The 6,747-nt window shown below is 56.1% G+C and overlaps 1 long non-coding RNA gene across 1 annotated transcript; it reads right to left on the reverse strand.

The window, feature by feature from the left end:
* Positions 1-5,546: 5,546 nt before the first annotated feature.
* LOC103635004 (uncharacterized) lies at positions 5,547-6,369 on the reverse strand. The gene is made up of 2 exons (XR_557064.2): positions 6,263-6,369; positions 5,547-5,768 (listed from the first exon to the last, which is right to left on the reverse strand). It is a non-coding gene; the product is annotated as an uncharacterized lncRNA (long non-coding RNA).
* Between the last annotated feature and the right edge of the window lie 378 nt (positions 6,370-6,747).

The following is a 6,747-nucleotide window of genomic DNA, read 5'->3' on the forward strand; positions in this document are numbered from 1 at the left end:
ACCTTGCAAGGATAAAAACTCGATTCGAATTGTCTGCTTCTCGCAGCTAATGAGACTGCTTGATCCATGCTGCTACATTGAGTAACAAGTGGAAATATGAGGAGATACTACAAGAGGTTGATTGCTAAAATGTTTGCTACTATGTATGAGTAGATAGTACACATTTAGCCTTAAGAGAGCCACACTTAAATTTGACAAAGTTAAAACTTGATTTAGAAACTCAGCTAGTGCTTTTGGCAAACCAAACCCCACAGCCAAACAGCTGCATGTCTAGAGGTAGAGGAGTAGACTCCTCACACCGGGTAAGTCTAGCTGAGTATTAGTATACTCAGCCTTGCTTGTGGCATAATTTTACAGGTTCTCTGGAGGACATGGTTGCTGGAGTGACTTGGCCGTCCATCTTGCCACCGGGTTGGACTGTCGAGTGGGACCCTGCCTCGGCTGAGGAGGAGCATGAGGAGTGACGGGACAGGCTTCCCCATCTCTCTGTTTATTTACCGTTAGTTTTATTCCGCTGCACTTCGAACAATGATGGTTACTTTTGCAAAACTCCGATGATGATGATGTAATAATTTAACACTCTTACCTGCATGGTTTTATGCTTTATTGTATTTGCTCGGTGACTCACCATCGAGTGAGAGTGTGGTACTTGATCCTGTCAGTGGCCGTGTCGGACTAGATCCGAGGAATTGATGGGTTATTCCCATTTAAGTGTGGTCTAGCCTCTAAGCCAGGGCTTAGGCACTTAAGTTGGAATAATTCGGCAGTTCCGTCACAGTTGGTCCCGCCAGTGGACGACCTGGCCAGGCTCTGGCCGACCAAGTCTTCTTTTCGAGCCAACTCTGCCTCTGTCTGTGCTAGCACCGCTACCTCCGGCTTCGGCTCATCGAAGGGCGGCCGAGGGGTTCTTTTAACTGAGCGAGAGAAGCCTCGGACAGCAAGGCCGACCGAGCCGAGGGACTCCTACGCCTCCGGGATACGGATACCTCACTCGTCACCTTTGCACGAGGCGACTCACGCTCGGTGAAGCGGTTCAGATATTCGACAGGCGAGTCTTAGTGCTCGAAATGAAGGAAAAACACGGCTCTGTGCTGAAAAGTACATACATGTTCAGGCCTCGACAGCCACAATGAACAAAACACCGGCTTTCAAGGTGCCAATACGAACGGAACTCCGGTTCCGTCCCCACGGCAGCAGTGATGGCCTCAGGGCGGACGCCGCTGCAACCTTGCCCTCGCCCACGCCGACGCTCGAGGGGCGAGGACAAGTACAAAGAGCCGGAGGCCCGGAGCGCGGATGGTGGCAGTGATCCCGTCGGCGACGGGGACTTCTCGAGCTGCATCCACCTCGGCACCGACGACCGGAGCGTCAGCCAATCGGCAGATCCCCACTCGGATCCTCCCGGACGAGCGGAGCACCGACCTCCGCGCGGAGGCCACGTACCGTTGCAAAGGTAGGACAGCCCCAGAACACGAACGCCGCTCTAGCGGCGCGCGATGTCTTGGGCGGTCCACCCATGCGCACGGCGCGACAACCGCCCTTACGGTGGGAGGGGGCACCGGGAGCCAAGCCGGCGAACCCAACGTGCTGAAGCTGGCGACATCCGCCGTCGACCAGCCCCGCGTTGTCGAAATCCGCCCCGCTCGCAGGGCCAGTGAGCGCCCTCTCCCTTGAATGCTGAAGGGGAGGCTGACCCACGAACCCGCGCGGGAGGTAGAGCTCCGGCTCAGCCTGGCCTCCGCCCCAGCAAGGATGATGAACATCCTTGAAGCTGAGGGCGGAACCAAGATTGCAGCCCGGCTTGCTCCTCCCCACCCAGGGGCTGGTGGTCACCGTCTTGGGTGACCACCGGCAAGGGGATGCAGCCGGGCCGCGTGATGAAAATCCTTGAAGCCGAACGATGGCTGAAAGGTACCAACTTCCACAAAGTTGCGTTCCTCCGACGACGAGACGGAAGGATTGCGGGCGTCCCCCATCCGGGGGCTCGGAAGATGGAAAGACACGATGCATGAGGGGAGCGCGAAGACATGGTTGCCCTCCAAGGGGGTCGCCCTCCTTTTAAAGGCAACTCTCCCCACTTGCGTCCCCAGCCGTCGTGGGCTGAGTCTTCTCCAACACGCTCCAAGGTCCTCCCCCTACGGCACGGGGGCTGGGCCCCACGCGTCATGCAGGCTGGTCCAGGACAGAAGAAGCCAAACCGCCGCGCGCAGGGCATGCAACTGCCCAGTGGTTACAAGCATTCCTCCGCTTTCGCCCAGACCAACGGGTGAAAGGGTGGATAGCCATGCAGTCAGCATGCAACCGCGCCAAGTGGGCGCGCCCCTTCGACTTCCAACGCACCCAGCATGGAGGCCCGGGCCCACACGTCATGCAACCGGTGCGTCGGTTGCTACGTGCGAGTAACTGCACCGCCCCTCGCGCCTCTACCGCGCCTCCTCGACTGCGGAGCCAATACCGCGACTCGAGGCAACCCTGCGTGTGACCCAGCAGTGCCAGCCAGGCGCGACGGTCAATGCGGCCACAAATGGGCCGACAGTAATGGCGGTGGCAGGCGGGCAGGAGCAGCGGTCACGTCGTCAGCCAAGCTTACGTCCCATCCAGGGGCAGCGAGAGAACCCTCTCTCACGGCGTGAAGACGGCGCGCCCGTGATCCGTTCCTCGAACGGCCCGCGCACGCGCAACGGCTGCCTCGCGAACCACTCGCCCCGTCGCATTAACTCCACGGCGGGACAGGCGGCGCCTCAGGCAGAAGAAGCAAGCAACGCTTCGCCTTCGCCATAATGACCGCGTCGAAAAAGGTACGCCACGTCATTCGATTTCGTATCCTTTTCCTTTTCCTCTTTCTCTCTCTTACAACAGGGACCGGGAAAGGGGGATACCCCGAAAAGGATCCTTCTCCGTGAAGGAAACAGGCCTCGAGCCTCCCTACTGATCAGAGGTTCAAAGGCTGGCCCCTCGGAGGGGTTCAACGGCCGCCTCAGAGCGCTTGGGTTCTACGCCCACTATTGGTCAGAGGTTCGATGGCCGGCCCCTCGAAAGGGTTCAACGGCCGCCTCAGGCCATTCGGGCTCCGCGCCCACTACTGATCAGGGGTTCGTAGGCTGGCCCTCGAAGGGTTCACAGTCGCCTCAGACACAGAGCGAGGGATGACCCTGGGTACGTTCGATACATAACCAAGGCTCGGGCTACGCTCCCGAGGTACCCTAGGACATTTCCGAGACCAGCGGGAGCGATCTTGTAATGGAATCCCATCAGAGGGAGGCATCGAGCCCTCGGACCCCGTCAAAGGGGACTGGGTCCGGCAGATCACCCGCAGGTACTTTTGGAGCGCGCCTCCGGACCTCTAGCCGACCCCTAACAAATGGGGCACGGGCGTCCACTCGGATTACCCGCCAGCAGCTCACCGGAGACACCATGTTCGGCGCCCTCCGAGGGCAACATGGCGCTTTCCCCCCTCCTCCTTGCGGAAAGGCGACGCAGGGGAGTATGTAAAAAAGATGAGTCTGTCCTTGGCCGTCCTCTCGCCCTGTGCAGAGGCTCGAGGGCTGCTCTCGCAAACCCGGCTCCGGCCACACCGTTGACAGCGTCAACATACCAGCCCGAGAACTTGGGACCCGACCGTACACTCGGGCTACGACCAGCTCGCATGAGGGAACACTCAGACCAGCCGAAGTGTTGCGAAATGCACTAAGACCTCGAAGGAGTAAAACTACTCCTCCGAGGCCTCGGGGGCTACACCCGGCGGGTGCGCTCGCGCGCACCCACCAGAACAAAATGCAACCGAAAAAGGCTAGTCCCCTTGCAAAAAAGTGCGGCAAAAGCCTCCAAGCGAGTATTAACACTCCCTTCGAGGCTCGGGGGCTACTGTCGGGGACCATAATTAGGGGTACCCTCAAGGCTCCTAAATCTCAGCTGGTAACCCCCATCAGCACAAAGCTGCAAAGGTCTGATGGGTGCGATTAAGTCAAGGATCGGTCCATTCGAGGGACGCGATCATGCCTCGCCCGAGCCCAGCCTCGGGCAAGGGCAGCCGACCCCGGAGGATCTACGTCTCGCCCGAGGACCCCCTCCAGCAACGGACACACCTTCAGCTCGCCCGAGGCCCAGTCTTCACCAAGAAGCAACCTTGGCCAAATCACCACGCCAACCAACCAAATCGCAGGGGCATTTAATGCAAAGGTGGCTTGACACCTTTATCCTGACGCACGCCCTCCAGTCGACAGAGCCGAAGTGACCGCAGTCACTTCGCCGCTCTACTGACCGGTCTGACAAGAGGACAGCGTCGCCTGCGCCGCTCTGACTGCTGAGCCACCCGACAGAGTGAGGCTGACAGCAGCCAAGTCCGGCCTCGAGCATCATAGGAAACTCCGCCTCGCCCGACCCCAGGGCTCGAACACGGGCTCAGCCCCGGAAGACGACGAACTCCGCTTCGCCCGACCCCAGGGCTCGGACACGGGCTCAGCCTCGGAAGACGACGAGCTCCGCTTTGCCCGACCCCAGGGCTCGGACACGGGCTCAGCCCCGGAAGACAACGAACTCCGCTTCGCCCGACCCCAGGGCTCGGACACGGGCTCAGCCCCGGAAGACGACGAACTCCGCTTCGCTCGACCCCAGGGCTCGGACACGGGCTCAGCACCGGAAGACGACGAACTCCGCTTCGCCCGACCCCAGGGCTCAGACTCGGACTCAGCCCTGGCCTCAGCCGACGGTCTCCGCCTCGTCCTACCCGGGGGCTCGGACTCGACCTCGACCTTGGAAGACAGACTCGACCTCGACCTCGGAGGAGCCTCCACCTCGCCCAACCTAGGGCACATACCGACCACGTCGACAGGAAGCGCCATCATTACCCTACCCCAAGCTGACTCAGGCTACGGGGAACAAGACCGGCGTCCCATCCGGCTCGCCCCACTATACGAGTAATGATGGCGCCCCGCATGCCCTGTGACGACGGCGGCTCTCAGCCCCCTTACGGAAGCAAGAGGACGTCAGCAAGGATGCGACAGCCCCGACAGCTGTCCTTCCGCCAGGCTCCAGCGCTCCTCTGACGGCCACGACATCACGCGAACTGGGTGCCAAAACCTCTCCGGCTGCCACGATGGCATGTACTTAGGGCGCTAGCTCTCCCCCGCTAGACATGTTAGCACATTGCTACACTCCCCATTGTACACCTGGATCCTCTCCTTACGCCTATAAAAGGGAGGACCAGGGCCCTCTTACAGAGGGTTGGCCGCGCGGGGAAGGACGGGACGGCGCTCGCGCAAGGCCGCTCGCTCCCACCCGCGTGGACGCTTGTAACCCCCTACTGCAAGTGCACCCGACCTGGGCGCGGGGCTAACACGAAGGCCGCGGGTTCCACACTCTCACGCCTGTCTCCCTCCGGCTGCTTCTCTCCCCCCCTTCGCTTTCCGCCTCGCGCCGACCCATCTAGGCTGGGGCACGCGGCGACGATTTACTCGTCGGTCCAGGGACCCCCCGGGTTTCGAAACACCGACAATGTTGAACAATGCACATTTGATATTTCTAGAATCATCCAGACACACATGGCAAAGAAGAAAAAATAATATATATTAAAAATCAATAATTGCATTACAAGAAGTTGATCCATAGTTTCATATATAATATATGTTCGAGACACTTTTGGTATGATAAAAATATATTTACATATGACTCATAGTCATCGGTGATCTAGATCCTAAATAAACCAATAGGCAAAACAAATATCCATATGCAGCAAGCCCTTGCATCTTCATAGTGTTCCAGGTTCAGAACTGAAAAAATGAAGCACAGAAAATATAGCAGGTTAATATATACAAAATGACAGGAATAAGTAATGCAAAGTTGAGAAGAGATGTGCAAATATCGCATTTCAAAGAAGGGGAAGGAAAAAATATTATAGCACAAAAATTCATACAATGGGAAGCATGTATAGCCTAGACTGATCTAATCATTATTTCTTATTTCTGCACATAGTCCCTGCCTCTTTGCCTTCAGCTCCCAAACTTCAGCTCCAAGCCTGCACAACTGCACTGCCCCAGCATGGCATGGCAAGGTGAGCCCAATAGTGCAAAGGCAACGCATTAGTGATAGGAAGATTGGAAACAAATTTAGACACCAGCCATGATGTTTTTGCCGTATTTTGCTTGCGCTCCTCACCAAATGCCCAATGCTTTCCTAGGACTAATGCACTTGATTATTAACTACAGTCAGTATGATATTTTACACATATAAAATTTTAAGAGAACAGAAGGACCTGAGTGAGCACCTTGGATGCATTACTGTTGTTTTTTTGTTTTAGTGATGCAGAAATTGTAGCTTGGAGTCCTTCGTGTCGTGGTTGTGGTGGATTGCTCCGCACTTCAAGAACACACAATTACATGTGAACTACTTGGGAACATAGTTTAGGAAATCTGCTGATTGCTGCTACTTTCAGCATGTATACAATATGATATAAACAATCTTATTCCTAGACAGATCATACATTGTTGTTATTTAGTTCAAGTAATTCCTATAAAAAGCAACCTTGGTACAGAATATCCTATGACTACTGCCTACTTTACCAATGATATTGCAATGAGGACATAATTAAACAACCTATCTTGTCACTGTTACTGCAACAATTAAGAATCATTCAAAACATACATAAAAAATCCTAATTGCCCATTGTTCCTAAATGTAGAAGCACAAACAATTCATAGATGGATCTAATCGGACAACATAACCATGCACCCTTAGTTGCTGCTTTGACCA

The sequence above is a fragment of the Zea mays genome, chromosome 8 (genome assembly GCF_902167145.1).
Source record: "Zea mays cultivar B73 chromosome 8, Zm-B73-REFERENCE-NAM-5.0, whole genome shotgun sequence".
NCBI lineage: Eukaryota > Viridiplantae > Streptophyta > Magnoliopsida > Poales > Poaceae > Zea > Zea mays.